Source organism: Sceloporus occidentalis, unplaced genomic scaffold, assembly GCF_023333645.1.
Source record: "Sceloporus occidentalis isolate IW3139 unplaced genomic scaffold, rSceOcc1.0.p SCAF_3, whole genome shotgun sequence".
Classification (NCBI taxonomy): domain Eukaryota; kingdom Metazoa; phylum Chordata; class Lepidosauria; order Squamata; family Phrynosomatidae; genus Sceloporus; species Sceloporus occidentalis.
In genome coordinates, this window is record NW_028316983.1 from 95,824,376 (window position 1) to 95,839,147 (window position 14,772).

General features: G+C 38.0%; 1 pseudogene; it reads right to left on the reverse strand.

Annotated features, from left to right (window-relative positions):
- Window positions 1-10,643: 10,643 nt before the first annotated feature.
- Window positions 10,644-11,285, reverse strand: LOC149316454 (uncharacterized; annotated as a pseudogene).
- Between the last annotated feature and the right edge of the window lie 3,487 nt (window positions 11,286-14,772).

Below are 14,772 nucleotides of genomic sequence, written 5' to 3' on the forward strand. Positions count from 1 at the left end.
ACTCGCTTATACACCAGTTTACAAAGCGAATCCAGGTTGTATCGTTCTCACTCAATCCCGAATAAACTCTAGAACAGTTCTAGATTTACCCTCTATCATTCCCACAGCGATTCGAATTTGATTCGAATCCAAACATTTAAACCGGATCAGAAGCCTATAAACCGGGGCAAAAAAAATAGTAGGTTTTACCCCGGGTTATCCCTTGTGCCGATATAAGAATTGCTGTATTTAAATGGGAACGTTTCGGCGTCTGATTCGGGTTCCACAGGATGGGAGGAGCAGAGCGCGATGGGCTGGCTCGGGGGAGTCGCCCTCCCCCGAGGGTCCATGCTTCTAGATACGATCAGCGCTAATAATAAACGTAGGAGAGACCGGAAATTACAGGACTCTTAAGAGCTTAGGCGCTTAGGTGCTTAGGACTCTTAAGAGCTTAAGTGCCTCCTCATTGGCTCTTTTTAAAAAAAATGCAAAATTTAATACGAATTAAAAAGTGAATGTGAACGAAAAAGTAACAAAACCAGTTTAAATATACATCGATTCATCCATGAATGGGAACTATACTGTGTCAATTACAAAATAAAACTTTACATAAATGGAAACGATACAAATAAAGCGATTTGAAAAGCGGGATAACACTCGCTGTATTTTGAGTCATTTTAAAACAAATCGCTGTATTTAAAATCGTTTTAAATCACAAGTGGAAACACCCCCTAAGTCATGACAGAGATTGTAGAAGCTGCATTTTTAATCTACTACCTACCCTAAAAACCTCCCCTTTTCAGTAACATCCCTGTATCATGTATGGACTTTCCTCACATACAACATACTGACTCCAGAAGCTAGCAGAATGAATAAATATTCATTTCTGACAGAATAAGCAGTTGAGAAGATCATTTCATTGTACTGAAGGCCTTGCTTCTGTTAGGTTGTGATGCTGTTACATAGAAGACAATAGTGATAATCAAATAGTTGACCTACTATGGCTGGTATAGCTTTCAGCATTTCTAGGAACTTCTTTGAGGCTATCTGGATGAGTCTTTTTCAAGTTACATTTGGAAAACACAGATAAACTGCCTTTAGTTTTTAAATACTCCCTTAATTAAGAATGCTCTATACAATTTTTTTTGGTGTAAACTAATGTGCAGTTTGTACAAATGAAATCTATCAGATATTAATTATATTTCTGTGATCTAAACCCAATTAACCTTCAGGAAATCTAGACAGATAGAATCAGAAAATGATGTTAATTATGGCTGTGAAAACTAGGCAATTATTGACCAAGTTTGGAAGACATTTTATGTTACCTACTGATACCACATGCTGCTCACTGCCTTGATTTGTAAGGGAGAAGTATTAATCCAAATGAGGTCACTTAGAGAATCATGAGTTGAATATCTCTTGACCGTTTAAAATAACACTTTAGGCTCTTTAAAGCAATAGCTGCCCCTTACCCCCACCCTGTCTTTCAAAAGAAAATAAATTACAGCTATTATTGCACAGATATGCATTTAGAAATGAAAATAGCTGAGTGGTAGACCAAATATTAAGAAGTGCCACAAGCTATTTCTAATTTTGCAAATGTTTGCTACTAATCCCTTGAGACTACTTAAAATTCTTCAGCCACATGGAGCTAAAAGCCTTCTGGAAACAAGCTGCAATGTTAACTTTCAACAAGACAGAACTTTAGATGCACTTGTGTGGCCGTCTGAGAGTGGGCAAATAAGAACCTCTCCTCCCATCTAGTTCTGTGATCTGTGTAAGGCTCAGGCCTTTTCCATAACTGGCTCTGGAATTTGGGGGAGAATTTGTGCCTCAGATACCAAGCTGAAAAGACTATACATGAGAAAGAACTACTAAATGCTTGAAGCCTATATGGTTCCATGACATTACACACACACACACATCCCCTTCTTTGTGCAAAAGACTCCCGGAGAGAGACAGAAAAAGGTAAGGAGAGGAAACTGCAGGTCAGTCTAACACTAACACTATCTGCTTTGAATTCCATCTTTGGCTGGGAAAAGCAGGAAATAAATAGATAAATAATACCCTCCATCTCAGGGAAACCCAAGACAGTAAGAATATCAGCTGCTCTTGTCCCAGATGACCGGCTTTTCTTTTCTTTTTAAGAATATATTTTTTAAATAGATCAGTTGCATTTTACAAACGTTTTAAGCCACATTGAGAACTCCAGTCATAAATCAAGAAACAAATTTACAAGATAAAAAATAACTAATATGACTGTTTACAACTGGGCCTCTAGGTTTTAAGTCTTACCTGAAGACAGTGTGGAGGGAGACTACAGATGGTGAATGCCAACCAAAACGAAGCATCAATCTCATTGTGACATTTCACTCAAATTGCTTCTCCTAACATTTTCTGTTAGCTGATAGTTTAAATCTGCTAAGCACCATACACAATTTTTTTATAGTTCAAAATCAAGATCAGAGCCATGCCTCAAATCACAATTCATTCAAGGACTTATAGGACAACAATGAGCAAATTCTTTCTTCTGCTTCCCAGCTTTAGGAAAATACATACCTACATAGATACATATGTACACATCATTCAGACAGGATTACTATCAAAACAAATGCCCAAAGAATGACGGAACTGTCAAAACAGTGTTTAAAAAATATTGTCAAAACAGTTCTATCATTATTTCACAAAAACAGAGGAATTTGTACAAAAGCCCATATTTTCTGGACAAATATTTTCAAACAATTTTTTTAGAGGGAAAAAAGGCCCAAACTGGACAAAAAACATCTCATTTTTTAAAAATCTCTCATAATTGCACCCAGTTGTAAGCCAACATGCATGCAAGAACAAAAGAAGTAAAGATTACCATCTCCAGGCTACCATAAGCCCAGCATCTGGCATACAGCTGTGCAAAATCCTAATGATTTGATGGCTTTCACATTGGGTATATCTTTGTACTGAACAGAGTTGTCTACCTAAAACTATTTGATGCTTGTGTGACAGACAGTAAAATAATACTACGGCAAACTTTAAAGAGAATGTCCATGTTGGGGTGGTAGGGTGGTAAATTTCTCTGCAGTGAAACGCTGGAGGAATTTTGAGGAAAAACAAATAATACAATAAAGCAAAACAAAATTATCTGAATAGATCTGCAACATCTCAGCCCAAATTTCAAGTGAGTATAGGGATGAGCAAGAGATTTGGGACTACTTGGAAGTAATTTATTTGTAGCAAGATTTTTTTTAAAAAATCATTAAAAGGGACAGAAAGACAAGAGAGAGCAAAAGGGGATAGGAGAAGAAATCCCTCTTCCTTGGCAAAAGGACTGTGCAGAAAAATAAGCCTCAGTGCAGGTAATGATTAATGGGGGAAATGAAGTTATTAATGCTGAACACTGACAGTTGTGTCTTTTCGGCTGTTGCAGCCACTTCTTCAGTCGACAGTTTTTTTTTTTAAAAAAAGGACATAACTGATGTTCCTTAAAATGGGTGGGCCTGCTCAAAATGTTAGTGTGGAGTCCTACTGTACCACATTCTAAACACTTCATTTAATTGCACAGCTATATACTTTCCATTTCACCCTCTCAACAGTCAGTCACCTTTCCAGTCCAAATTGGTATAATTTTTGCAGAGTAGGGGCTCTTTCTTTGGGTGTTTGTTCCTATTTTATATGTGTATGCTGTTGCAAACTTTGACATTACCCTCAAACATCTGATACCCTCCTTTTGTGGAGGAGTGGGCAATACACTTTTCTGAGGGCCATGTGCACCCAAGAAGCTTTTTCTGCCTCCCTCAGACCCCCATAACCACCCAACAACATGGCCTCCAAGCTTATTTTTCTTATTTTGTGTCCCCTGAACTCCTGCTAGTTTTGCAATTTGGAGACTTTGGGGGCTTGCAGTGGGTTCTGGGTACAGAGATTTGCTCCCAGCCTCCCAGAATTTGCTCATCTCTGCTCTTGAAGATGGACTGTGATATTTTGGCTCCCAAAGAGATTTGGATTTTGCCTTTAGTACAGCTGATAATGTATACAGAAGAAGGTCATTGCTCTGGTATAGAAAGGGAAGAAATGTTACCTTTTACTATAGGGTTAAATTATTAAACACACATTTTAAAACGAAGAATAATGTTTTACGTCTGCAACTAGTACAGTTATTAGAAATGACTGTTTTGGAGATGTAGTCAAGCTCCCACTAGAATGAAAGCAAAACTTGCATTGATTTTAATGAAGTTGGATTGCAGAGTAAAAGTTATATATAGATACAGAGATAGATTTATATTTATACACTTTTAAATTATACATCACTACCCATTATTCATACTGCAGTAGCCACCAGAGGGCATTGATCAAGCATCCTAGAGCCAATCTGCGAGACACACTTTCTACATTTCATTGTGGCTTTGTCGAGATAAATCTGCCAACAATGTTGTGCTAATAGGTATCCCTTATGGTTTAATTTCTGAATCTGACAGATCAGATAACATTTTACTCTGGTGCAAAAGGAGGGGGGAGGCAAGCACACTGTAATAAAACAACCTTGAAGAGACAACTTAATTAGTATTTAAGTGATTCTGATTTATAGTGTAATTCATATGGAAATATGGATGCCCACCTGCATATCAAATACAGTCTTCACATTTGTGACTTTTTGTGATAAACAGCATTCAGCTTCTTTATTCAAAAATAAAGTAATTGTTTTAGATAGTTATCTACATAGGGCAATTTATTGGATACACTATGTGCATGAGGTTTTGCTGACCCTAAGCGCTATAATACATACTGACATGCTGAAGTCACCTTGGTCCAGTCACTTGGATGATGAAGAGATTGAGTCAGATCAACTGGAAAACTATATAAAGAGCAAAAGAAAAAAGGAAAGGAAAAAAGGGGGAAAGGGGGGGGGGCTCATTGATAGCCATACGCTATACTTGAAGTACATTTTGTGAGGCAAGTAAATGACACAGAGAGAGCTCTGCTAGGATAACTTCTTAGCCTCTGTATAATGAAGACCTTCTATCTTGATGGAAATTCTGATTTCAAGAAGAAACCATTATGTTTCATTTTGGCTCTGTGTTTCAACAGCATCCCTATTATTATATAATAGGTGTAATTCAGGGTGTAGTCAACTGCTCTATGTTGCTTTTGATTCTTGTGAAAAAGGTGCTTTGTTGGAACATTCTTTATTTTTTCTTTTGGACACATGGGTGTTACCAGGTAAAAAGGTAACCTTTGGATATATCTGCACCATGGGACATGTTGCTCCATATGTCATAACTTTGAGATACTCATGTACTAATGCATGTGAACAAATGCAATGTGACTCATGTGGACAATTTTTGCTTGGATATAACATTAAATCTGAGGTTGTTCACAGTCAAGCAGCAAAGCATGAACAGATTCCTATGAAAGATAGCTACATGTAGAATTCTATTGAATACCAATTATTAAATATCAAATAATGAAATAAATATTGTTTGATGTCAGATACTATAAGTGAGTAAACTCTAGACTTTTGTAATATCTTGCATTAGACAATTTAACAATTGAATTCTTGAAAGAAGCAACTGGTAATTTTTAGCAATTTTGTTCCCACTCCTTGTAAGTCTTTGAAAACTATCCAGTTCGTGCAAAACATGTGCCTCTGTACTACATCATTTTTTTGCATAGGAAACAATATTATCTTGCAGAAAATGATATTCCTGTGCATAAATATTTTTTCTGCACAGAAAAATTGTGTTTCCTTCTACCACTTGCAAAATTTATTTATAGTAAGTCCTGTACTGTAGAAAGACATAGTGCAAAAGGAAAGAGTTCTAAATGTACTGGTTTAATTAATTAGCTATTTTATGTAAATAAGAGAGGGGGGGGAAGGAGGGAGAGAGGTGAAGGTGAAGGGTGGAGATGAGAGATTTTAAAAGTATCAGCTTTCAGCTTGTTGGAATACATAGCTAATGATTTCTGTCTGTTCCCATAGACCAGAATATTGGATAAAATTGATGAATAGTGATTACATGGAGAAGAAAACAATGTCTTCCTGACTTTCATTTGAGACCCCCTCCAACAACAACAACAACAACAACAACAACAACACATCTTTCTTAGGCTTAAGGAACCTTCTGGAACACAATGGTGTTTGTTATAGAGGGCTACAGCAAGAAGAGAAAATGATTAATAAACAGACAGAAATCCCACTTGAGTGACAACACCTTTAGACCAAACTCAGTACTATTATTGTGAAAGTCTAGTGAAATACACAACACACACATAGACACTTTGTGATGATTTCCATGCTATTCTGTAAGAATGTCTTCTAACAATGTAAGTAATAATCCTGAAAACAATTATGCAACATTTTCAAATGACAAGATCACATTGGTGTTAGCCTTATTTAGGCATTTACCCTCCTCAGATAAGAGGAGGGAAATGCTGCCATCAGACCCTCAGCCAATGCTAGGTGATTATAGAAAATGAACTCCACAAGGCTTGCAAGGGTCCATGGATCACATAGTTAAAGACAGCCTTAAGGCCACTAAAATGATGAAGGGTCTGGAAATCATGCCCTATGAGGAACAACTTAGGCAGCTGGGGATTTTAGTCTTTAGAAGAGAAGGTTAAGAGGTGATATGATAGCTCTGTTTAAATATTTGAAGGTATGTCATATTGAGGAGGGAGCAAGTTTGTTTTCTGCTGCTCCAGAGACTAGAACATGGAACAATGGATGCAAGCTACAGGAAAAGAGATTCCACCTCAACATTAGGAGGAACATCTTGACAGTAAGGGCTGTTAGACAGTGGAACACACTCCCTTGGAGTCTCCTTCCTTAGAGGCCTTTAAACAGAGGCTGGATGGCCATCTGTTGGGTTTGCTTTGATTGAGAGTTTCTGCATGTCAGGGGGGTTGGACTGGATGGTTCTTGTTGTCTCTTCCAACTCTATGATTCTATGATTCTATGATTTTCCACTTGGATCTCTCCTGCATTAGTTTTGTATCAGATGTATTATCCATCTGGAACTCAATGCGAGTATAGGAAACAGCATGAATACTGTATGTCATTCAACATGATAAACAGGAATACATGCATTTACCATATACTAAATCAACATATCTGTCCCTTTGGACATGCAGTGCCTACTTTGGGCAGAATTTGCTTTCTAGCTCTATAATTCGCCTTCCAGGAGCAGCAACAGGTTGAGGCATGTGCCAAATGTGTTCTGCCACTGAGGTGTAGATCCTCTTCCTGCAAAGAAGTTGTATCCATTTACAGATCAATATAGCTGTATAAAATTATTATTTATGCACATTAAAAGATTTTTCAAAGGCCATTGTTCATAAATTAAATAAATTGTCTGTGGATATCACACAGGATGAATGCTGTGCAGGATTTGTTCACTTACCTGACTTCCTTGTGTAAATTTGTGGCCCTCAGTGTCAGCCCAAGGTTGTGGATCAGCCTGGCATCTTGATGGCATTTTAAAAAGTATTGTTAGCTGAAACTCAGCTACCCAAGGGAAAGTTGTTTCCTTTGCCTGTTTTTGTAAGGTATCTCAGTGACTAGAGTTCAGTGAACTCTGAAGAACAAGAGACAAGCAGCAAAAAAGAGAGCGGGGAACTGGCAGGGAGACAAAACCCATATCATTTTTCTTTTTAGGGTGTTGTTGAAGGGTTTTGCAGCGCAGGTGAGGGAGCTCTCTTTCTCTCACACAATCTGTGCATTTCTTTGCTTTGGTACTTCAGTGACTGGAATGGAGTGTAGTGAATCCTAATGTATTTGACTGGAATGGGCAAGCAATATACACAGAAAATCAAAATATGTACTTTTGTAAAAAAAAAAAAAGACGGTCAAACTTGTGGCACCATTTGAAGCCATTCACTTCTCTTGGGAAACCATTAGATAAAAAGCCTTCAACAATAATAGACAGAAGTAAAGAGCAGGCTTCGGGGTTTGAGAAAAGTTTAGCAAAAAATACTTTCTTCACACTTTATTGGAAACAATAAAAGCTATAGAGGAATTTGGAGAAATCACGGGTTGTAAAATTAATAGATGTAAAGCGATTTTAACAAAAAATATGAAAGTTTTGGAAGAACAACAATTAAGTCAAATAATGGGTATTAAAATTTTAAAAAATTAGATATTTAAGAATCAACATCTCTAAAAACACTTGAGTTATTTGACAAAAATTATAACAAAATTTGGAAAGAGATTAAAAAATGATCTGATAAAATGGAGTAAATTGGGATTATCTATATTAGGTAAAATATCAATAATTAAAATGTCCATCTTTCCTAAATTTATGTTTTTATTTCAAATGCTTCCAATTGTCGTAAATGACAAACCTTTTCAGATGTGGAATAAAGGAATTACGAAATGTATTTGGGAAGAGAAAAAACCAAGAGTCAAAATGAAAATCTTACAGGACAGTAGGGAGAGAGGTGGATTGGGAATGCCAAATTTAAAATTGTATTATGAAGCTTGTGTACTTAATTGGATTAGAGATTGGATTAAATTAGATAATAAGATAACTAGAATTAGAGGGAGATGACCTAAAATTTGGATGGCATGCGTATTTACAATATGGGAAAATTGACGTAAATAAAAAATTTAATAATCATTTTATTAGAAAATCATCATTAATAATTTGGCAAAAATACAAGTTTAAATTGTACAGGAAAATCCCCATATGGACCTTGCCACAGGAAGCATTTTATAGAAGAGAAATGATGGGAGGAGAACATTGGCTAACGTACAAAATATTAAGTAAAAAGACAAAAGGAAGATGGGATTTGAAATCAATGGAGGAATTACAAAAGGAGGGTATAAAGATTAACTGGCTTAATTACAGACAATTAAGAGAATGATTTAAAGCAGATAGTGCAAATCAGGGAATTGAGGAGGAAGAAAATGAATTAGATAAAATTTTACCTAATGACAAAGAAAAATCGATTAGCCGAATTTATAAAGTTATGCTTAATTTGGATCAAGAAACAGAAACAATTAAAAATTCAGTGGTGCAGTGGATGCAAAACATAGGGCATCCAATAGAACTTGAAAAATGGGAAAACATTTGGACAAAAATTTGGAAATACATAAAGTCACAAAATATGAGAGAAAATTTTTATAAAATTTACTTAAGATGGTATATCACTCCAGAAAAATTGGCAAGAATTTACAAAAAGAGTTCAAATCTTTGTTGGAAATGTAATAAAGAACCGGAGATGTTTTACCACTGTTGGTGGTCATGTGGCAAAGCTACATGTATAGTTCTAGTCTGGCTTACTTACATGCAACTCAACATGTGTATCATTCTCATTAATTTTTATACAAAAATAGCCAATAACAAAAGAAAAGAGTATGAAAATCACATAAATTACTTTGTGAATACATTTCACATTTTAATTATGTTCAGGGGAGAAGGTATCAAAAAAGTTGAATGTGTATGTAATTAGATATATCCAAAACTGATGATACCTGGTAGCTGTAAGAACTAGGAAAAGGTCCTATGACAATGGATGACACGTTTTGGCAGCTGTCTCACATATTTCATTCCTAACAATTTTTCCTTGGGTGTTAAATCACCCTCTTGATAATTTCTTTTTTCTTTCTGAGATAAACAAAAGCATTACATGAAACAAAACCAGGTGTTTCCAAACCAGGTGTTTCCCAATTCATGAGAGACAATGATGCTAACTTCAAATTTAACTAATCTTTAGTGAGTTCCCAAGTTAGGCATGTTTAGCTCAGAGAAAAGAAAGTTAAGTTGTGGGGAGGGTCAGCACAATAATAGTTTTGAAAGGTTTTAAATTTTATTTGGTCCTTCAAACTTGGATGGGCCTTTGGTACTGTTTTAGGATGCTCTCTCTCCATCTCTTTCAACTTTAATTCTTATTTAAAAAGGAACATTCACTTTTCTGAATAAAGTGGAAAAAGGCAAGAGCTTAGTCCATCCTGGGAGCACCTAAAAGAAGCACAAAGCCACACTACTATCTCTGCCATGATGTCACTTTTAACTTTTTTTGAATGCCTTGGGTGGAAAAATGGTGGCAGTGACAGATCTTTGTCACTTCCCCTCAAAGACATGCCAAGAGGGATCAAGGTTTGGAAGCTCTGAAAAAGATATTTGTGCATATTTGTCAGTTTTTCTGGGTTAAAATCAAGTTACTACACTAAAGTTAAAGGCTATATAATCACTCCTAATGCGGTCATCATTTTCTTTGCTTTGTCTTTTCATCCTGTTTCTTCTTCTTCTTCTCTTTCTCCCAATATAGGTACTCAAGGTGAACAGCACATTTAAAACTATACAGTTTAAAAGCAATACGACATTAAAATGTAATATAAAAGTTAAGAAAAGTTAAACCATTTTAAAAGTTAAAACAGTTTAGTTAAAATAGAATATATTAAAAATACAAACCTTAAAATTTTCGTTGCACAAATTTCCCAGCTCTTATCAGTTTACAAAGACCTGCCAGTACAAGAATGTATTTATCTGCCACTGGAAGGACAGCAGGGATGGAGCCATCCTGGCCTCCCTAGGAAGGGAGTTCCAAAGCTTGGAAGCAGCCACTGAGAAGGGCCTCTCTCTTGTTCCCACCAAATGTACCTGAGATGATCTCAGTACTCTGGGAGGCTCCTACAGGGAGATATGATCCTCCAAATAGCCTGAACTCAAGCTCTATAGGGCTTCATAGGTCAAAAGCAGCACTTTGAATTGTACCCAGAAATGGACTGTCAGCCAATGGAGTTGTTGCAACAAGGGAGTTATATGCTTTCTGTAGTCAGCTCCATTTAACAGCCTGGCTGCAGCTCTTTGGGCCAGTTGAAGTTTCTGAGCACTTTTCAAAGGCAGCCCCATGTAGAGTGCATTACACTAATCCAGATGAGATGTAACCAAGTCATGTACCACCGTGGCCAGGCCTGACTTCTCCAGGAACAGGCACAGTTAGCGCACAAGTTTTAGCTGTGTAAAAGCACTCCTTCTCACTGCTGATACCTGGGTTTCCAGGCTCAGCGCTGAATCCAGAAGTACCCCCAAACTACGAACCTGAATTTTCAGGGGGAATGTAATTCCATCTAACACAGGCTGAATCCCTATTCCTGGATCTGTCTTTCGGCTGACCAGGAGCATCTTTGTCTTGACTGGCTTCAGATTCAATTTGTTTGCCCTCATCCAGTCCATTACAGCAGCCAAACACCAGTTTAGGACAGAAGCAGCTTCCTTGGAATTAGATGGAAAGGAGTGGAATAGCTGGGTATCATCCGCATACAGGTGACACCCTACTCCAAAACCCTGGACAACCTCTCCCAGTGGTTTCATGTAAATGTTAAAAAGCACAGGGGACAGTACTAAGTCCTGAGGGACCCCACAGGCCAATGGCCAAGGAGTCAAAAAGGGATCCCCTAGAACCACCTTCTGAGAGCACCCCTCCAGGAAAGAATGAAGCCACTGTAGAATAGTATCTCCGAGTCCCCAGAGAGGCGACTCAGAAGAATGCCATGGTCAATGTATCAAAAGCCACTGACAGGTCCAGCAAGACCAACAGGGATACACTCCCCCTGTCCAGTCCCCTGTGTAGGTCATTCACCAAGGCTACCAAAGCTGTTTCTGTCCCATAATCAGGCCTAAAACCAGACCGACATGGATCTAGATAATCCATCTCCTCCAGGAATGCCTGGAGTTGGGAAGCCACCACACGCTCCAGAACCTTGCCCAAAAATGGAAGATTGGAGACTGGCTTGTAATTATCTAATACAGTAGGATCCAGAAAAGTTTTTTTTTCCAAAAGAGGTCTTACCACAGCCTCTCTGCCTTGCTGTAAAGAGGCATTGATCACTTCCCTTACCCATGCTACCAGTCCTTCTCTGGCCTGTTTAATAAGCCAGGAAGGGTAAGGGTCTAGTATACATGTAGTGGCTTCCACCTCTCCAAGGATCCTGTCCACATCCTCAGGCTGCACAAACTGAAAAGTATCCATCAATGCTGGAAAAGCAGGAGCCAAGGTTACATCCATCGAAACTATATCAACTGTGGCATCTAGGACAAGTGTGTATATTCTTAGTCCCACCTGTGCCTGGTTACCTCCAACATACATTGCAGTCACAGTTTACTCTGGGCTGAATCCACACTACAGAATTAATGCATCACTTTGATATCACTTTAATGGCATGGCTCAATGTTATGGAATTCTGTGATTTGTAGTTTTTGAGACATTCAGCTTTCTCTGGTGCCACAACAAACTACAAATCCCAGGATTCCGCAGGATAGATCCATGGTCAGTAAAGTGGTGTCAAATTGCATTATTTCTGTAGTGTGGATGCAGCCCTACTTCCCTCCTCATCAATTCATTCTTTATCATCAGCACAAACAGTTATGCCTGGTGGAATTTTGTAAATTCCTTAGCATCATTTTTCTTTACTTTTCCTTTACATCTTTATTTCATGCCCCTAGGTTTTACCTTTTGGCCCCAAGCTTGTCCATGACTTATACATGAAGACAACTTATAATCAAGTATATAGAGTAATTGACAAAACAAGTAAGAACGACCTTGCATGTGAATGTTAGAATATTTAGTTATTCATTTGAGTTTTTAACAATTATTACTTTTCCTTCTTCAAATTAAAAATGACTAAAAGTTACATTGTTTGATTCAAAGCACAATTTTATTTTTTGAGTTGGAATGTTTGATATGAATTGGATACAGGAAAAATTAAGAAGTATGAGTAGGGTGGGAGAAATACTTTTAAGAAAATGGACTGGTAAATCCTATATTCAACTGATAATATCCTAACTTGCGACTATAATATCCTTTTTGTCATTTACTGCAGACATAAAGTAGTGTTTGGCAGAAATAGAGCATCTATTAATACTAACTGGGTGATGCCCTGCAAGTTCTTATCCCTGATGATGCTATAACCTCCATAAGAACCAAGTTTTGATTATAGATGAGGCAATGATGGGAGACAGCAGAATCAAAGACAAAGAGAGGGAAAAAGTTATGAAATATTGAGACTGACAAACTGTGATTCATCACCTTTGCAAAAAGAAAACAACTGTGTTTCATATACTGACAGGTGCTCTGTGAGCTGTTCCAAATGGACAGTCAAAACATCTGAATGAAATCACCATAGAGAAGATCAACATAAGTTACACAGCTTGGAACAATAATATTAATCACCAGTAATGATCCAGTAATGCCTCACTGGTTTCTAGATTCTTGGGTAGAGTTCATTTATCATTTATTAACTTTTGCAACAATTGTAACTCCCTACCAACCTACTTTACCAGGCATAAGCTTTATATGGAGAAGGAATTCCATTCTGCCACTGTTTGAAACACAGGTGAATTATGTCTCCATCAGGGTTTGCAGGAAGAGGGGTCAAGGCAGGAGAAGATACCTGGCATGGTCTAGACCGGTGCTTTGGCCTGGCCACATAATAGGGTTGCATGGGGGTGGAGTGACCACACGCCTCCCAGCCCTAGTACATGGCGGCGACGTAATCATGGCGGCCTCCCGTCCACACGCCCTGATAACATCATGCATGTGCCATGTCCAAATGGCACGGCACGTGAGTGATGTCTCCACACCACCCCAGGCTGCTTATGGCGGCCTGGCTGTGTCATGGGAAGGAGCTCCAAATGGCTGCGGGAAGAATGCCGGGGAGAAAGGGGCCCCTTTTCCCCATGGCTCAGGCTCCTGGGGTGTCCAGGGGCACAAAGCCCCAAGGACACCCCTTTTCCATGCCACGGAGAAGCAGCATTTTGCCTCTTCTCTGTGGTCTGGAAAAACTCTGGATTGGGGCCGCAGGGCTGCCAGTGAGGCTATCCTGCCCCCAACCCAGAGCTAAAAGGGGAGCCACAGACCCGCCCTTTTGGGGCAGTCTGTACCACGCCCTGGTTACATAGATGTAATATACAGACCAATAATAATAATAATAATAATAATAATAATAATAATAATACAACCCCAGCCAGCAGAGTCAGTGGTGAAGAAGGATAGGAGTAGAATTCAGCCTTTGGAAAACCACATCCATGGCATGTAGATTTTTGATTTTGATGATGGGGCTTTAAAATAAAATAATAATAATAATAGGAAATTACATCCTGTGCATATATACTATATATTCTAGCCGCTCTTTCCTGCCCCTCTATTCTGCCCCATTTTATTCTAACTGGCTTTGTGAGAGTAGTTAGTGATGTGGTGTTTTGAAGATCTAGATTCTGCTAGATTCTGAACATATGGAGGTCCTTGGGCAACTCTTCCAAACTGATCTACATAATAAGGTTGATGTAAAAATGAAATAGGAAGGAGAACCATGTAGGCCACTTTGAACTCACTGGAGGTAAAGTATTGATCTAAATGCAACAAATAAATAAGAAATAAGTGTGTATGTGATTAACTGTGCTAGTGCTATGGTGTGTTTTTGTGTGCATGAGAGGGATAAATAGCCAGAAAGACAGAAGAAAGGAAGCAACAACAGCAAAAAAGTTGGCCACCAAATTTCATGTAGTTAGTACCACTTCTGATGTGTTCCCAAAGGAGTCTGCCAGCTTTAATGTTGATGCATTTGTGACATTATTCATTTTGAAATCTCTTTTCACATTTATTTCTAATTCCACATGTCAGCATAACTTTATATGAGAAAAAAAATCTATTTCCAAATTATTTCCGACTCATTCATTTCAGTTGTTGCTCATATGGGAATTATTTACTGTCTGCTCCATGAACAAAATTGAAGAATCAATTCAAATGATCTTTTACAATAAATATTAGGCTTGGAGACATTGGTTGTGGAAGAACCCTGAA